General features: G+C 43.3%; 1 protein-coding gene across 1 annotated transcript in view; it reads right to left on the reverse strand.

Moving 5' to 3' along the window:
- The window catches only part of ANKFN1 (ankyrin repeat and fibronectin type III domain containing 1), a 142,045-nt gene that overhangs the window by 81,277 nt on the left and 41,316 nt on the right, over positions 1–19,452 (reverse strand).

Genomic DNA, 19,452 nt, shown 5'->3' on the forward strand with positions numbered 1-19,452 from the left:
CATGATCTCGTGGTTTGTGAGGTCCAGCCCCACGTCGGGCTCTGTGCTGACAGCTCGGAGCCTGGAGCCTGCTTCAGATTCTGTGTCTCCTCCTCTCTCTGCCCCTCCCCTGCTCATGCTCTGTCTCTCTCTGTCTCTCAATAATAAATAAACGTTAAAAAAAAAAACAAACTTGTAAGCATTTAAGTCTACTTAGATCTTGGAACATGAAAGAGAAGATTCACATGGAAGGAAAAAAATCCTCCATATTGGAATGGACAATCTATTCCGAGGGCAACCAACAGTCTTTTTCCTCTATGTACTTCATTGGTTTGGTGGACTCTTTTGACATAAAGGAAAGGAGCTTCTGGTCACTTAAAAAATGAGGGAGGGAAACAGAGTCAGCAGGAATCACTTTGAGAGCCCACTGGGAATTCTAGGAAGGCAACTTAGCATGGTCTCTCTGGAAAGTTATGTGTAGGTAGTTTAAAGACTTAATATTAAAGCCACAAGAAAATCACTTATAAGCCTGTTCTAAATCCCTGAAGGGCTGGAGCCATGTATATGAAGTTTAAAACTGTATAAGACTTATAATTTTAAGATAAAGATCAGGGCAACTGTTTCTACTTAGGTCTGGGAAACAGAAGCAGGGTTTAATCATGCAATGGCTCATAGCAGTTGAACATTAGCAAGAAAGGTACCAGACCAAACCAAGGTGTTAGTACGTCTGAAAATTTGGCTCTAGCTCAAACTGTGATTCACTATATTTGTATCAAATAGCTATGAATATTTTAAATATGATGCTTTATTATTTTAACAAATATTTTTATCTAAGTTTTAGAAATGTAGAGTCATTTTGGAAGGAGAGTTCTAGCTGAACACCTCTATTTACTGGATGGCAGCTACATAAAATGCAGCCTGAAAGGTTAAGAAGGAAAAGAGCTCCTGAAGGTCTGGCCTTGTCACCTGAAGCCTATAATGTAAGGAGAAAAGTTACAGAATCAATGCAAGAGTAGAAAATTCATGACTGGAAGCATTAGGATGCACAAAGAGGACCAAATCTAAAGCTCAGGTAAGTTTCCAGCCTCTTGGTGTGAACTATGTGAATAATCCACCCTGTTTCAGCCGGTAACACTTTTTAAGTTTTCAGGCCAGTTTCTTGAGAGGGTGGACACTATGCAAAAATCAAGGCATAAGGAGATAACATTACAGCAATGTCTAGTAAATTTCTATTTAGTTGATAAAACATCTAAAACCTGCTGTTGTCCAGGAGTCTCCCTCAAGTCTGAAACCCCTGAAAGCCCAGAGCTGTTGTCCTGCGCTCATGCCAGGAGGAGTATACTGGTGGGTTCTACTCCTGCTTCATGCCCAGGCCCTGCTGGAACCCTTCACTTTAGCCATATGTCACTTGACCTCAGACTGATTGTCTTTATGTTTTTTTTCTCTTCTGGTATGCTCTCCTCTTTCCCCAAATTGTCTTCCCCTTTATTCAAACAGGAGAGGTTCAAAGTCCCTTCCTTTCCACAGCTTCCCATGGCTTTCCAACGGAAGCTCCTTTGCCATTTTGCCATAGTAACTTTAATATGTCTCTCACACTTCCACTTGCTTTGTTTGTTTTGTGTTTATTTTCTAAGAGATCTGCCTCCTCTGTAGTCTGTACTTTCTTTGAGGGCAGGGACCATGTTGGATTAATACCAGTTTACGAAGCGCCTGTCATGGCACCTAGCACAGCATAGGTGGCTCAGTAAACGGTGAGTGAATTGATTCCTTGATTCCTGACTTTGGAATGTTTAAAGTCTAAGGTAGATAGAAATCTGATGCCAGTACATAAAGAATAAGAAAACAGTGTCAGAATAGAAAAAAACAGTCAGAAAGAGAACAGAAGTTGCTTGAGCTGCCCAGTAAGTGGTTGGGTTGGAGATTAATTCCTGGCCTCCAGATTCCCAGCATCCCAGACTCTTCACTTGTCCATACTGCTGCTCAGGAACCAAAAAAATAAAAGTTTATTTCCTGTTCCCTATCAGCACTTCAGTGGAACCAAAACGGCATTCTTACTGGCCACACTCACCCCGGCGCCTTAGCTAATGAACGGAATTTGGCTAGACTGCCCAGCCCATCACCAGAACATTATGAAATCCTCCCCGGTTCATCCAATTGTGCAGTTTCTAACCTTTGAGGCCAACCATAGCACAAGAGAAAGAAAAAGGGAGTGAGGGACGTGCCGAGAAACCAGGAAGAGATCAAACACAGTTGTTTCTAGAGATGAGAAGATGTGTCTTGCCGAAGCATGAACCCACTCAACACTTGTGGGTTTGAAATTGGGAACTGACGAGAAAACTCTGGATCTGGGAATTCTGTTTAGCTCTGGCAGAATACGAGGTCAGAGCTGCTCGCGTTTTTTATTTTAAATTCCCCTGGTAGTCCTAGGAGTGGGGGCATGCATTACTTTCAAACAAGAATCTTTATTGTTTGCACAGCACACAGTCTTCGAGTTAATTAGAAAAACATTTTTTTCCCCCAAATTAAATTTCCCTAGAAAAACAATGATTTAAATTAAGGGCAAAAGGCTTTTTTTTTTTTTTTTTTTTTTTTTTTTGACAGTAGTAAAGCCTTCTTGCACCCACTACTTTTAGAAGATTAAAAGCAAAGTTGGAATCAGAGGGCTATTTCATTTACTTATGGTCAGATTCTGCAACCACAAAAATGGTATGTCCCTATCTGTCTACGTTGTATACTGTCATAGTTTTGCCTGCTATATGACAGAGCAGCACACGGATACAGACCAGAAGCAGGGATGTCTAAAATTCAGGGTTTTGAAAAGTACAAGTAACCACAGTCCAATCCACCTGCGTCCTTATTTCCCTCCTAATAGTTCACCCGATTATGGCTATTATCTAATTGTATTCTTTCTCTTGATCCCCTTGACTTTCTAAATGAAAGGTGTTATCATTTGTGTGATTCTTACTATCACAAGTAGCTTTCTCTCTTTTTCCAAGCCAGCACAAAGTGCTTGTTGAATGAATCCCAGTCTTCCAGATGACCTAGGTGCCAGCCTTCACCTTTTCAGAGAACTTCACCTTTCATGTACTTCTTTGGACACTTCACCAGGCATGCCTCCAAACAAAACTTCTCTCAGTAATTTCTGCAGTTTTGGGCTCAGAAAGTCTGAATCAGTGGCACCATTAGGGTTACTGGAAGCGTAAGTAATCCTCAAGCCCCAGCTTGTGTAGAAATCATTTTTATCTTTTCGTTTATAGGCTGTCTTTCCTTGGCATATTCACCTCCTGGTTTTCCCAGAACATTTAAGAGTTGGGAAGGTCACAGATTTATCAGGGTGCAGAATCCACCCATCGTGGTGCATCTAAGGTGGGGTGGTGTGATAAGGTGGCTTTGAGAGGCGGCTCAAACAGGGAGCCCGGGCAAGTCAGGGCTTGGTCCTCAACCGTGTGTGCATGGGATAAACACAGCAGGGCGCCGGGGTTGAGCCACATAACTTGTAAGAATGGACTGTTGAGATCTCAGGAGTTTTATGAGCTAGTGGTTAAACACAGCCATCATTAAAAATTAAATCAAACAAAGTTAAAGTTAAATAAATTAAAGACAAAGACAGTAAGTATTTAAAACTTGTTACTCCCTGTTTTACTGCACTTTGCTGTTATTTATGCTCCTGAGGTTACTGATATCTCTCGCACCTGAACAGTGGAAACATGTATGATGGTGCACCAGGGCACATCGCTTCCCAGTCATTTTCATGATATTGTGTCGGCAGCTTGGAAGTGGCCATGGTGGGAATAGTTACACCATAAAAATCAGAAGTCAGGTCTTGATTTTTTTCTTCTGTGAACTGTTTAGATCGGGTATTGGCAAACTACAGTTCCGTGAGCTAAATCCAGCCTCAGTCTGGTTTTGTGTGGCCCAGGAGCTAAGGAGGGTTTTAGTTTTTATGTTTTTAAAGAATTGTAAAACCCACTCCACCCCCCCCACCCCCCAAAACACACACACGGAAGAATATGTGACAGAGACCATATGTGGCCCACAAAGCCTAATATAGTTACTCTCTGGCCCTTTACAGGAGAAATTTGCTGATCACTAGTCTAGACTTAAGAAAGCGATGAAGAAAATGTTAATAATGCAGGTTAAAATCTCTGTGGCTGTTTCATTGTGAATAGCACAAAAAACCTGAGGAAATATCCCTTCCAGTACTCAAAAACTATTACTTGATTTGACAAAGAAGTTGCTTATGCCACTGATCAACAAGTGATGTCCCACGATAAGCCTGTGTTGTTTCATCTTGTTTTGCTTCCTTAAAGTACACGAATATATCAACCAACACTTAAATGGCAACTATACTCATCCATTAATTACAGCTACAGGTTGGCTTACAGACTCAAGAGTTTGATAAAAACAAACAAAAAGCATTTTGGGTGAATCAACAGGCTGGAATAAATTTACAAAAAAGAGTGTTGTATATTTTATTATTATGATTTTAAATTGTGTGCTACATATCCTGTCAGTAAAACTTACAATAGACTTATGTGAAGGTATACACACACACACACACACACACACACACACACACACACTTTTCCCCCCAGAGAGCCAGTTGTTAAACACTTACCATCATACCAGTGAATAAATGCTAGGTGATTGCTTAGATAGACTCTAAGGGTGGATGTATCCTGACCACCAGGGTAGAATGTCGGGGGGAGATAGATTTCTCAGGCATAATTTAGGTAACATTCTGTTACCAGGAGGCAAGAATGAGGTATATAAACTCCTTTAGGAGGCAGGAGTGGTACAGTGAGGGAATCTGGGGCAAAAGTTCAGTTACCAAGCAGTCACCACTGGGGAGGTCTGCCCAGTGGTCAGGCCCCAGGCACTGGGCAGTACAGGTGCCCAGGCTTCCTGCACCAGTTCTTCCAGCCCAAGCCAGGGTGGCCCAGAAACTGGTGCAGCACACAGCCTGCAGGGTGGGCATCCATGGACTTGACTGCAACCAGGGGGACAGTGTCAGGGGCTGCCCAGAAAAAACCTACATATCGATTGTGGGTATGACAAGATGTACCAGTCCAGTACTCCTGATGGCGTGAAAGAGCTCTGTTCCTAACCTGGATTATCTGGGCTTCATAATTATTATATTCTTTATTATATTCTATTATACATTGATATTATATTTTATTTCATGATTATCTTGGCTATATGTATGGGCACTTTTTTTTAATGTTTTTATTTATTTTTGAAGGAGAGAGAGAGAGACAGAGCATGAGTGGGGGAGGAGCAGAGGGAGAGGGAGACACAGAATTCGAAGCAGGCTCCAGGCTCTGTCAGCACAGAGCCCAACGTGGGGCTCGAACTCACAAACTGTGAGATCATGACCTGAACCAAAGTCAGACACTTAACCGACTGAGCCACCCAGGCGCCCCTGTATGGGCACTTTTAATACACTCTGGACTGAAAATAGTCACACAGGTCATTAATTCAGATACTTTTGGCTTTTCCTTTTTCCCTGGAACACTGCTATATCCTTGAGTTATAGGATGTCCAGACAGATTTTTTCGAAAACAGCTTGTTTTCGAGTCCTTTTAATAGTGTCCAGATAATGATTTTATTAACAAGTATAGGCTTTTTAAAGGCTGCAGTGGATGTAGCTGAACAATAGCAGGGACTCAAAACCAAGTGGCAGAGAGCTGAAGGCTGGGACTCTGAGAATAGGCAGCATCTGATGCCTCTTCCACAGGGGAAGGGCCTTCTCCTGGCTGAGCTTCCTGGGGTGCTGAGATTCTGTTTTGTTTTATTCCCAGCAGAGAGATGCCCTTCTTGCCTGCAGGGAGAGAGGTCTGGCAAGCTGCTTTATGTTTCCAAAGGGCACAAAGCAGAGAAACGTAGTGGCAGCTGTCTGATTTCTACACACAAGGTCCAAGATATGTGGCCAATTCCCAGATTTCTGAATCCTTTTGGGTCCTCATGGAATTAAAATAAGCAGCCACAGGGGCAAAAGCAACAACAGTCCAACTCTCCGGCCAGACAAGGAGCTTTCATTGGGAGGACGGCACTGTTTGGCTGTTCGTTCATCCTACTGCACCCATTTCACACCCCACGCTCCTCTTTATAACTTTACATAATTAAACCCTTGAAGGCAGGACCCTGCCCTACTGATCTCTGGACACCCACCCCACCCTCTGTCGTAGAAGTATGGAGTGGAGTCTCAGATGGAGCTGGTCTGGCTTCTACAGGAGACAGTCCTCGTTGTTCCATTGGGCTTCCTGCAAACTACAAGATAAGGACTCCTTCACCAGGCATTTAACCTATTTCTGAGTTTGCACTACTCCCTGCATTTGTCCTGTGAGCCAAGGGAGGAAGACTATCACTTAATGAAAATCTACTGGATTCTCATACAGAAAATCTCATTTATTTCTTACAACAGTCCTCCAAGATGGACTAAGGCACTCGTTCAGTCTTTCTACCGATCTGACAAGTGGCAGAGCTGGGAATTAAAGGCCAGGCTGTGTGAACCCAAAATGCCCCTACAACTTCCTCTTGCGCCTGGGCCCTGGATGACCTGGCCTTCTCCACCCACTAGCCACGGTCCACTGTGCCCACTTGTTCTCTTCTCTCTGATTTTTAGATCTTCGACATGTCATACTTCTTCCTCTCACACACACTGTTCATTTTGCCAGAAATGTTCTTCCTCCTTCTTTCTGACTTTCATTTCACTAAATATCCCTTCCTTTTCCCTCAGCAATCAATGTAAATGTCACTCCTGCTCATAAGCCTTCTCTGGTCCCAAGGTAACACAAAGTCCCCGTTGTATCTCTTGGACCACTGGATAGTGTCCCTGTGTAGCATTATTACTTCAGTTCTCTTTAGTCCTATAAGCTCTGTGAGGACATTAACTATGTGTATATATATGTTGCTAGCATATGCCATAGCATAGAGTAGGTCAGAAAAGACTTACTGAATCGATGTTAAGATTATTGACCAGCTAGGTTGTAGGGATATGGAAAGGCAAATAACATGGTCCCTGGCCTCAAGAAGCTTACAGTTTAATGAGTTTGCAGATGAGGATGGGAGGTTTGGAGAGATCAAGTGTACCTCAGAACAGAGTTCCTTCCCCATCACCAGTCAGACCATCCTTCCAGCCTGATGTCTCTCCCATCCCCTCTTGTCAAAGACCTACCCATGTGAGAGAGGCTCAGGCTCCTTCAACACCAGCTCACTGTCTCTGGTTTCTGACAGTAATTGTATCTGTCATTCTCCCTGGCTTGAGTCCTGTCTACTTTGTATTATAATGATTCAGGCACTTGTGTTTTCAACTCTACCTGCACAGCGCATTTCAAATCAGCCTCCTTTTAATTTCTTTTAATTCCATGCTTGTTACTCTTGTCCACATCACCGCTGTTTCACGTTGGTACTCTGTGACAGTTTCAGAGCTCAACTGGTCTTTCTGCCTGTGCACATACCCCTCACCAGTCCACAGAAGCCAGAACGATCTCTTCAGAGCATAGACCATATCACAATACTTTCCTTCATTGAAATATCATAGGTACCCTTGGAATAAAATCCAAACTCCTTAACGTACTGTACAACGGGGGTGTACAACGGGGGCAAACTGTACAAAAATCCAGCCTACCGCCTGTTTTTGTCCAGCCTGTGAGCTAAGAATGGTCTCTACACTGAGGAAAAAAAATATTTTGTAACATGTGAAAATTATGTGAAATTCCAATCTCGGCGTCCATAACTAAAAGTTTATTGGAACACAACGCCAGTCATAATTTTGCATGTTGTCTCAATGGCGGAATTGAATAGTTGTAATACAGACCACATGGCCCACAAAGCCTAACATGTTTACTTACTGTCTGACACTTGGTAGGACAAGTTTACAGACCCCTAGTCTACAAAGAGTCATGTCTGACTCCTGTCCACTTCCCTGAAACTCCATTTCCTGTTATTCTACCCATCTTCCTTCATGGGCACTTTCTGTCTCTGACTTCCCAAGTCATTTCTACCAAGGTCATCCTGCACCTCACTCCAATACATTATCCTCTATTCTTTTGTTTTTAGCATTTATCACAATCTGAAGCTATTTGTTAATTTGCTTGCTTACCCAAGAAAATATGAACTACATGAGCTTGGTCTGTTTTTCCTCACTGTATCTCCAGGGCCTACAAGAGGATATGCACATTGCAGGCATTCCAAAAAGTGTGCAAAACGAACATTTTATCTTCCCTATAAGTTCTTCAGGGAAGATACAGTGTCTGACTCATTTCTGCATCCCCCACAGTGGCCAATATTGTGCCTTGTATGGAGTAATAGTTCCAAAAATAGCTACTGACCAGATAAAATGCCAGTCACTTTCTCTTCCTCCTGGGACAAAGTGAGAAAACACCTGCTGTCAGCAAGACCCCAAGAAACAAAAAAAATGTGTACAGTGTCTTTTTCACCTCATCTACACTCCACTGTTTGAGAGCACATTTTAAGGAGGGGCCATGGATTCCAGCATATTCCTCAGAGAACTGTGGCTATGGGTACATCAAGTGTCCCAGTGAAGGGTGTTTCCAATTGATGTGGAAGCTAGGCTAGGTGTTTTCTGATTATGGGAAAGAACCACTGGCAAAGGGTAGAGTTGGCAGTTTTTCCTAAGAAAATTGGTCTAGTCTTTTTTTTTTTTTAAAGATAGTAGATTACCTTTTAAAATATGTATGTGTAAAATGTTACAAAAAATAAAGATAAAAAGAAAATCCTGAATTAAACAAAAACAGATAATGGTTTATAGGAAGCTAAGGTTTAGGGATCTTTGGAGGATTCTGGGAAGACATCTATTAATATTTATTGGGGAACTGTGCTTTACTAAATAAACAATTAGCCAAAAGCCACAGAGCCTATCCACGCAGAGTCTGGATTTGAACTCCTGTCTATTTTGTCTGCTTGCCAAGCCCATATAAGGAGAAAGTGATAAATGGACTAACAGCCATATTAAGATCTTTTAAGCTAGAGAAAGCAGCAACTATGAAAAGCTTGCAGAAAGTATTTGCAATATTTGACTTCTACTAAGGGAACTGAAGGCAGGGGCTCCTGGTTGGCGCCTCTGTCCCTTTTCCCCAAGGGCCCACGTTGTCTCTAGTACTGTGATTTCCTTGTTGTGGTTTCAAGAGGGAGAGAGGGTTGGGGGGAAGAACAGGGGATTGTACGGATACTGGGCGACCGTGAGTCTCATGAAGGTGTTCTGTACTTTCATGTCAGCTACATGTGGCCGTGGTGGCCAAGATAAGTACTGATTTCAAAAAATAAATAAACAGCAGTGTAAACAGTCACAGAAGACTCATGTAAATTGCTGGCTTATAATTTGAGCCCGGTTCGTGTTCTGTAACATCCCCGGTGCCCAATCTTCCTCCCTTTCCTTCCGCGGTAGTGTATTCCGGCCCTCCCCAATCGTGTTTCCCCTCTGGCTAGAGACACTTAGGCTGAGGTGAGGGACAGGATGGATGACCTGGGAACAGACCAACTCCAGAGCAGGAGTGGTTCCCCAGGATCCAGAGGAATGTGTGGGAGAACGGAAATAAATAAGAATGAACCAGACCACCTTGGGAGCAGTCAGCCAGAGCCCTCCTCCCTTTGTCTCACCAGGGGAGTGTGCTGTTTGGCGTGCTTCCCTCCTGTATTTGTTTTCACATTCTACTGAAAATTACTCAACAAGGTGTCTTATTGACCCTGAAAAATCCAATCTTTAGATTTCTCTCATCAAGGCAAGAATAAGCCTTCCAGAGCTCCCCAGGGAGACAAAGAGCCCTGTCTTCCATTCCCAGACCCAGCTTCTGTTTCTGTGTGGATGATCAGAATGGCTGATGTTGAGGGCACAGACCTCGACATGCTCGTTTGGGAGTTGTTTACTTGGGGGCCCAAGAATTCCAAATGGGCTCCAGGGGATCAAAGAAAACCCTTCATACTGTACGCAACGTAGGTGTATCTGAGGGATCCCCTTCAGATCCCCGTGAAAGACTACACATCATCATGTACAATGTATATCCCAGCTGGAGCTATTTACAGGGCCTAATTACTTTTCTTGGGGGGAGTGCCACGGTTATCTTAATTTTGTTTGTGGCCTTTGGGTTCTACATTTCTCCTTATATAAGGGGACGTATCTAATGAGTCAGTAGCCTGGACAATGTATAACGCTGAGTATTTTTCAGCTATTTTGTTTAATGGGCAGATTCACCCATGCCTCTTATCTTGGTCCATGGGAGCAGCTGGCACGTAGTAGGTTCCTAATGAAAATGTCTTAAATGAGTAGATGCAATAAGTAACAAAGAAGACTCTGTCCCATTCGCAGTTACAGAGGAAGAACAGGACTGCTGCCACTTTGCAAACATTTCAAGAGGTCACCCTCTGTGGGGAGGATGAAGGTAAGGAGCTCTTTGGACTTTGAAAAATCTGTTACCTATTCTAAGATAACAAGGTGGGTTAGGAAAGTCATTGGCAGTATTTCAATCTTGGGGGTAAGGTACTGGCCCATAGACAGAGAAAGAATTATGTGGACTTACTGGACTGAAATACACATGATAGAGTCTCTATCGGCCTAGATCCAACACCACACTAATTGCTGGCATGTTTGGGATAAGAAGTCATACCCAGCTTTCAGTCTAGTGCCATTTGGTGGATTGACTTACCACACTTTTACTGACAGTCCAGTAGGGACCAGATTATGTAAAGTTCTAGGGATGGGATTATGAATTAAATCTGATCCTCGCCCTCAAGACAATGGCAGTCCAATGGGGGCAATGGACAAGTCGCTACAAGGTTCGAATGCAATATGATGAGTCTATGAGAGAGGCAGGCTCAGAGGGGGGCACCCTCAGCAGCCTGAGGAGAGGGTGGGTAGGGACAGCTTTCTGGACAAGCTGACTCCTGACAGAGTCCTGAAGAGTGTGCAGGTCTGCCAAGGGAAGAGAGTGGTCAGAGACATTCCAGGTAGAGGTTGCTGTGAGAGCAAAGGCCCAGAATCATGGTGTGGTCAGGGAACTGCAGGGCAATCACCGGGGACAGAAGAGGTGAGGTGGGATGGGAGTGTGACTTGAATCAGAGCAGAGATTGGACCACGAGGCAAGAGCTCATCCTGCTAACATATTTTGAAGGCATTTTGGAGCTATTGATAGATTAGGCCATTATATGATCAGATTTTCATTTTAGAAAGATCACTCTTGTAGCTTGTTGGAGAAAAACTGGAGGGGAGAAGGCTACAGTCTGGGAGACCAGAAGTATTCGTGTGCCGTGATCCCTGTGAGGTGGAACACCAGTTCAGCACTGGCGTCTCACCCTCTGAAGAGGGTGAAGAGGAAGAAATTGCCTGACTTCCGTTACCCGCCAAGAGAGAGATTTTCCTATTCGTTGAGGCATTTGTGAGCCAAATTTTCATGTAAACCTAAATACTTGGCATCTCAAGCTCTTATAGGAAATGGTGAATCCTGGAGTTCAACTACTTTTTTTTTTTTTTAAACTAAGAGCTATTGGCAACACTGTATGTTTTAAATTTCCAAATCAAATATCGTGGTTATATCAAAACCCATGCTGCCTCTGCAGGTGTACCAAACTGGTCTCAGCTTCGTTCAGAGTCCCACTGCACACAGTAATGAAAACACTGACATCTCACTGCTCGTTTAATATTTATGCAGTGGTTGTCATCTCAGTTTTACACGTGCAAAACAGAGTTGGTTGGATTTGAGGTGAGTTGGAATCTCCTTTGACAGTAGTTTTTTGGGGAGATGCTTTCATCCTCAATTAACTTTCAAAACAACACTCAGTGGCAAGAGATCAAAGAAATGCTGCTACCATGGGGGCTGCTGACTCTATTATGTTCCCCCAAAAGTTGTCCCTTAGATGAGCCTTATTAGATTTGGAGCAAACACTCCTCTACACAGAAACAGACCAGTGAGATGTACTTTCGCAATGTGAAAGGAGAGAGAAAAAGAGGAGGAAGTAACAAAGGAAAGTAAGCCTGTGGCTGGTACTTGTCTACCTCTCATCACAGAAAGAACATCTTACAGTTTCCTGGCATTTTCAGCGTGTGATACTCCCTTCCACATCTGTCACACTTGGTTTTCCTTGTTAGGCACTTTTCCTGTTTTAGACGTGACGTCACAGGCTCTGCAAGCCTGCGTGTGCTAGCCAAGCCGCACGCTGGGAATGAACACAGGCTCAAGTTTTGAATCCAGGTCGGTCTGGGCTCAGAATCCAGCGCCTCTTTCCCTCATAGTTAAATGTCACTTCAGAATGTATGAAAGGCGAGGAAAACAGTTGCTGGGAAGAAGGAATCCTGGAGGCACACAGGTTTGTAAGTTTTGATTTGGAGAAAAGTCTGACAGGTGATCCTTCCGAATCTTCAGTTAGCTATCAGGTGAAGGTGCAGTTCCACAGACCAGCTTTGGGTAGGGCGTTATGCCTTGGTGCCTCAAGGGGCTCACCCCCAGTGTGCCCGCCCACTTCCTGCAGGGCCCCGGAAGAACACGTAGCATTTAGATGTAGAAGGGTTTGATACTCATTCCTTTAAGTGCAAATTTCGGGGACCGATTCTTGCTGCTCGGTCCTTCACCTTCATTAATGATAATACTACACTTAAATGACACTTTCCAGCTTAAGAACACCTTCATGAGTTCACATTTCCACATAGGAGCCAACACTTTTGCGAGCACCTTTAAGATTGCAAGGCACAGCGCTGGGTGACAGGGATGTAAACTAGAATAAGACATCATCCTTGAATTGGGGCTCACAGCCCAGCAGGCAGATGGACAAAGATACAGGCAATTACAGTAGGCACAATGCTCCCCGTCGCAGGCAGGTGAACAAGGTGTTGTTCACGTTCTAAGGACCAACAAACTTTGGGAGGGGGACTGGGTAAGGGAAGGTGACGTCTGGTCTGGGTTTCAAAGACTGAATAGGATTTTACCACCCAGAGAAGGGCATTCTGGGGAGAGAGACCAAGGATTGAGAGGATGGGCATGATAAGGTAAAGGAGGGATGGTATGAAGCAGAGGGAAGCAGGAGGTGGGGGCTGGGGGCTGGGCTGACATGTGAAAGTCCTTGAATGCAATGCTGAGAGTTGGTTTTTACCTCGTGGGAGCCAGTGAAGGCTCATGAGCAGCAGAATGACATGATCGATTCGTGTTTTAATCTGATGACCGGTGTTGATGTAAGGAGGCTCATGGGAGACATTTAAACCTCACTAGCTCTGCCAACTTTGTTCTTATTCTTGTATTTCAAGTAAGGGAGCTGATTCTTAGAGTGTCCAATGACTTCCTGAGAGCTGGTTGGTGTAGGTATCACAACCCAGCTGTACCATTTCTGACTTTAATTCCTATAGATTCCACATGCCTGTGTGACACATGGCCCTAAACCTCTTTGTTTTCTGTGGAGCCCACGGTTTATTACATCTGGGGTGGTCTGGCCAGCTCATTCACCACCAACACTGTGCACAGTAACTTAGATTTCCTGTGAAGGTCTGCCGTACCTGAGAGCAGTCACCTTTCCGCATGATTCTTTTCCTTACTTCCACTCAGTCAACAAGATGAATCTCCTCAGAGTAATTGCTGGATAGTGTTGACGAACGCTTGAATCACGTCTTCGGACTGCAGCTGTACTGACAGGGGACCCCGAGCTGTCCTGCATACTGTTGCTTTCGCCCTCCTAGGACGCGGCCAGGCCCCTGGAGACCTGGACAGCTGAAGCCGTAGACCCAGAACATGGTCTCTCCCACAGCAGAAAACCTGGTTGTGGGCTCTGCTTTGAAATTCACTCTTGCAACACCAGACCCCCGCCACTGAGCACCAGCCATAAATGAAGGCAAAAGCTAGAGTTCAGGCGGAAGCTAAAAGTAATTACACGGACTTGGCTGACCCTTTCAGGGATAGATTCTTCCATTTATAACAGAGACTAAAACAGAAAAAAACCCACTGGAGGTGGTCAGGGCTGAAACAGTGTTTCTAGCGTCTTCCGGGTCACCACTCAGTAACTTATTTCAAATCGTTTTGAATGGTGAGTTCTCACATACAGGTGTTCCTCTGCCTCACCTGTTTGCAAATGCCCTTACCAGTTTTTATTCCATTAGGCCTCAGCATAGAAAAGTAACAAGCATCTCAGGCTTCAGGGTTTTGATTTTTAAAACGAACAAAATAAAAAAGAGGCCAACAAAAAAACCCAGACTCTTAAATGCAGAGAACAGGCTGGTGGTTGCCAGAGAGTAGGGGGGGGGGGGGGGGATGGGTGAAGTAGGTGAAGGGGATTAAGAGCACACTTGTCAGCACACTTGTTGGGACCAGCACTGAGAAATGTATCGAATTGTTGAATCACTGTATCACACACCTGAAACTAATACAACACTGGATGTTAACTACACTTCAACTTAAAAAAAAAAAAAAAAAGCATTTGCAAACATTGGATACTGATTATTTAGTTACCTAAAGGTTTTGGTAGCATACAAGGAGAAGAAACAGTTGAAAATGTGTGTGTAGGTCAGGGAGGAGGCTAAATGCTAAATGCTGCCTGGGACTGGAGAATGAAGACGCAAAAGCTTATTTATTTTAGTATTTATCAAAAAAATCTGGCATTAAACCACACAATCCTGGGGTGCCTGTTAAGCGTCTGACTCTCGATTTGGGCTCGTGTTATGATCTCACAGTTCATGAGATTGAGCCCTGCATCGGGCTCTGTGCTGACAGCACGGAGCCTGCTTGGGATTCTCTCTCCCTTCCTCTCCCTCTCTCTGCCCTCTCCTGCTCATTCTCTCTCAAAATAAATAAACTTTAAAAAGCAAAACAAAATCTGCACAATCCAATAATTCTACTGAAAACCAATTTACAAGTAAAAGGCCAAGAAGACCCAATAAAACATATAATTATTATAAATATAAGTACTATATATTTGCAAGATGCAGTCTCACCATGCTGCAATGAAATTTACTTTTAAAATGTATAATTTATCCATAAATTATCTGACTAGTATGAGGAGATAATTGACGTGGGAATTTGCATAAAAAAGATTTCATTTTTCAGAAGACATTGGAAATCTCTGACTTTTCTAAGTGTACCCATCATTTCACCTATTTAAAGGGATAAAAATACAGGTTTGAAAGTAGATCAGATCTCTCTCTTTAAAAACAAAACAAAATAAAACAAACTGGTGGCATCATACATGGAAAAAGTGCAAATACTACCAAAGGTTATATTCCCTCTTAGCTTGCTTCCCACAGGCTACCACTGATACCTGTTCTTGACTCCCCTTCCAGATATTTTCCATACAGACAAAATAGAGAATAGAATAGACTGTGACCTACCAGGAGGACATTCTGTTTTCTCATGCGTAAAATGAGAGAGTACCTGGCTAATTGGGTTGTTCCAAGAATGATATGCAAAGTACTTGACAGACTTTGGAAGGGTCTGCAAATATTAACTGATCATGGGGTCCTTAACCTGGAGTTCACAGACCTCTGCAAAATCTAAGGCTTAGCTTTGGAGTGTTTACAAAGGCCTTGACATTTAGACCTGTGTTTTTACTGGGCAGGCAGAGCCACTGTGCTACGAACTTTTCAAAGGGAGAATGATACCAAAGTGGTTTAGGAGCAGCATTCTAGAGCCTGAGTGCCATTTTCTTGGGGTTGTGCCCCATTCACTGAATGTGCATCAAATGAAGGAGAGGATGGAGACTGTAAGGCAGGATAGAATTGCCCTTCAGGCTTGCTACCTCTTTCTGGGTCTCTCTCCTGTTCTGGCCTTTCCCCAGAACTGTGTCTACGTGCTCCTCCTGGGCCGTGCATTTCTCTCAATGAGCCAACTTGCCTGCACCACTGTGCCAGCCTTCCAGAATTGCCTCCCTGCATTCTCCCATTATCAAAACTCTGGACCCAGATGCCACACAGGAAAGTTGAACCTTTACTTAAAAATTAAAGACACATCTCATGATCAATGACTTTACAGCAAAGTATGAGTGATGGCTAAGCCCTGAGACTATTTATTTTCACTTACGTATTTTAGTTATTTTTTCTCCCAAAGCACTTTCATGTTAAACAGAGGAAGTCAGAAGACAACACAGAATACTTATTTCTGCTAGAGAGTTCCCAAGCTTGTTTCCTCCACTGCAAACGTCATGGGCGAAGGCTTCCCATACATGCCACACTCCCACTGGTGTATCCATGGTATTGCACAATTACCTGGCACCCTGGGCATAATTTCACCTCTCCCCTGCTCAAGAAATGCAAGTGAGTGAGAGTTAACACCATATCAATAACCTTGATTTCCCCATGACATTAAAAAAAGGATTTTTTTTTTTTTTTGGCTAACTTCACTACTCCAGCTTTGGCATCATAACCATTATTTAAACTATTTCCTATACACTTCATAGTGGATAATCACAACACTGGTGTGAGGCTACTCAGATAGTAGAGGCTTAATTTTCAGTTGTTGAATGGGAGCTGGAGCCAGTTTGAGATGGCAGGTTTTTCTAAGGCTCCTCAAATTATATTCCCTCACTCCCTCATTCATTTTCCATCCACTCCCTCATCCATCCAGCCATCCGTTTGTTCAGGCTCGATGTTGGAAGGAGATGAAAGGGAAACAACATGTGCGAGGGCATGAGGCATGGGATTGTGAGATGAGTCCCAGGTAAGGTGAGCTGCTGTGTGGTTTTAGCCCTGGCATGGAGAGCGACAGGTGGTGGGAAATGAAGCTGGCAGTGTTAGGGCCAGGTTGTGTAGAGACCGTGTGCATGTTAAGGAGTATGGACCATGTAGTCATCACCACATAAAGCTGGTCATGCTCAGACGGAACTCGTAGAAATAGCAAAACCAGATTCTCAGATTTATGTTCCTTAAAATCGTGGCATAGTCCTGGAGAGCAGGGGCCAGTGGGCCGCTCCCATGCACTGACTGGGGGTTGGCCAACTGTCGAGATTCCTACCTGACGTATTGCTTCCCATTATCCACCCCAGCTAGAAATGCAGGGATAAAAACAGACACGCAGGGATCTGGGGGCTGAGGTGTGAGCCTCTGATGCCAGCACAAGTAGCAAGGGTCCGAGGGCCCTCGGCAGGTTACTCTGGTCCCGGGGACGTCAGAGTTGAAGGAGCTCCCCTTGTTGACCATCCTCGGCTTCTGCAAACTCCAGAAATCTCACCAGGGTCCTATGAATTGCTCAGATTACGGGCGAGACGCTTTAACCACTGAGGTCCCCAGCCTGGGCTTCAGGTCTCTCTGGTGAGTTTTACTAAATGCTGTCGGGGACAGAATAGTGAACTGGGAGCAGGGATCTAGGAATTTTAGCTCAGCTCTGTGACCTCAAGCGAGTCCATTTACCTTTCTGGGACTCAGTTTCCTTAGTTTTAAAAGAATAGGTTGGGCCAGATGATCTCTGCTTTTCCTTGGTTGGTAAACTCTAAAACTCTGGTGGTTTTTTTTTTTTTAATGTTATACATATTTCATGGCTGTTTGTGATTTATGGTTTTATTCTTGCTTTTTAGAGCTCACTGCATCATTTTATGTAAAACCCTTTCTAAACCTGATTTTACATATTTTAATTTTTAATGCCTTTTGTTTTTTAATTTTTTATCACTGTTTTACTATTAATGTTTTAAAACAAATGGCCATCTCTTAAGACCATTAAAATTTTTTTTTAATGTTTATTTATTTGTGAGAGACACAGCATGAGCGGGGGAGGGGCAGACAGAGAGGGAGCCACAGAATCAGAGCATAGAGAACCCAATGCATGGCCCAAACTCATGAACTGAATAGAATATGACTTCTCTCCCTAATTTCTCTTTTTCTTACAGCACTTACCATGGTCTACCCTACATTATAGTTATTATTTTTTTAGTCTTTATTTATTTTTGAGAGAGAGAGAGAGAGAGAGAGAGAGAGAGAGAGAGAGGCAGAGCATGAGAAGGGGAGGGACAGAGAGAGAGGGAGACACAGAATCTGAAGCAGGCTCCAGGCTCTGAGCTGTCAGCACAGAGCCCGACGCGGGGCTCGAACTCACGGACTGTGAGATCATGACCTGAGCCTAAGTCGGATGCTTAACCGACTGAGCCACCCAGGCACCCCTAAGACCATTTTATTAAAAATACCAATTAATTTGTTAACTTTTCCTGGATTTTGATTTTCTAGAAGTAGATCACACAACAAGAGCAGAAGATCTGTAAAGTTAAACTTTTTCCTCCAATCTCAACATCAAACCAACACAAACACATTCTTTTATCCTTGTTAATTCCTTACCAAATAACAAAGAATTTACCACCACAGTGTCAGATAAGTTTAACTGCTGAAACAGGGAAGGATAAAATGATGAGAAAAGAAGGTCAGTTTAAAAGCATACCTCTAGACACTACTTAACAATGACCAAATAAATTCATTTGGAAATTTTGGGGAAGTTTTGGCAAACTATTTCTATTAAGTAGCTAGAACTATCCAAGTGAAAATAACTCAAGTAGAATTTGCAAGAAATTAGAGTCCCTCTTCCCGACTAACAAAGCAAACAGAATATATCCTCATTCACAGAAACAGTCATTAGGAAAGGTGAAGCCTCCAAGAAGTGTTCTTCCTCCTGTACGGACAAAACCGTGTTAACATCTAGCTCTTTGGAGAAAGAAAAGAATATAGACTTTGGAGAATTCTAGTAGGTTCCCAGGAATAACAAGAAGATGTTATTCTCAGGGCAAAGAAAATGGGAAGTCTGTCATTTGGGGCTTCAACTCTCAAAACTGGCCTGGCTTTTCTCCTGCCTATTGTACTGTCAGTCCTTGTTTTTTAATTATATATTATTTAAGTAACTATGGCTCCATTTTATGACTCTGAAAATAGCAGAAACACTGCCTTCCTATTTTAGGGAAGAAACTGAGGCCAGAGGGGTTAAGTCCTTGTTCAAGTTCACACAGCTAATAAGTAGACGGACGTGGAAAAAAAATAAACGAGGAGGGGATTGTAACTACTTGTGTTTCAAAAAATAGTGCCTGTTCTTCCCTTACTAAACTCATGTTTTAGAAAAAAATAGGCGTAATAAGAGTATTAATATCATGACTTTGTTAACTGGGGATAACTCGGCTTAACGAGGAGGAGTAAGGCTATTTCAGTCTCATTGAAAGAGACGCTGATGAACTTGTGTAAGGCTCTCCTCATTACGGGGCAGTTAGTGATCAGGATTTATTCAGATGCCATGAGGAAAAAGCTTCTGAGCATGTGAAACTTTAAAATGAACTCTTTGAAACAAAACAAGCAAAAGAAGAAAAGATAGAGAGACAAACTCAGAAAAGACTCAACTACAGTGAACAAACTGATGGTGACCAGAGAGGAGGTGGTTGGGGGTGGGTGTGTGAAACAGGTGATGGGGATTCAGGGGTGCACTTGTCTGCGATGAGCAACGGGTGTTGTATGTATGTGTCGAATCACTATATTGCACACCTGAAGACCATTTATTTATTTATGTTTTTTAGAGACAGAGCGTG

This window comes from Prionailurus viverrinus, chromosome E1 (assembly GCF_022837055.1).
Source record: "Prionailurus viverrinus isolate Anna chromosome E1, UM_Priviv_1.0, whole genome shotgun sequence".
NCBI classification, from domain to species: Eukaryota; Metazoa; Chordata; class Mammalia; order Carnivora; family Felidae; genus Prionailurus; species Prionailurus viverrinus.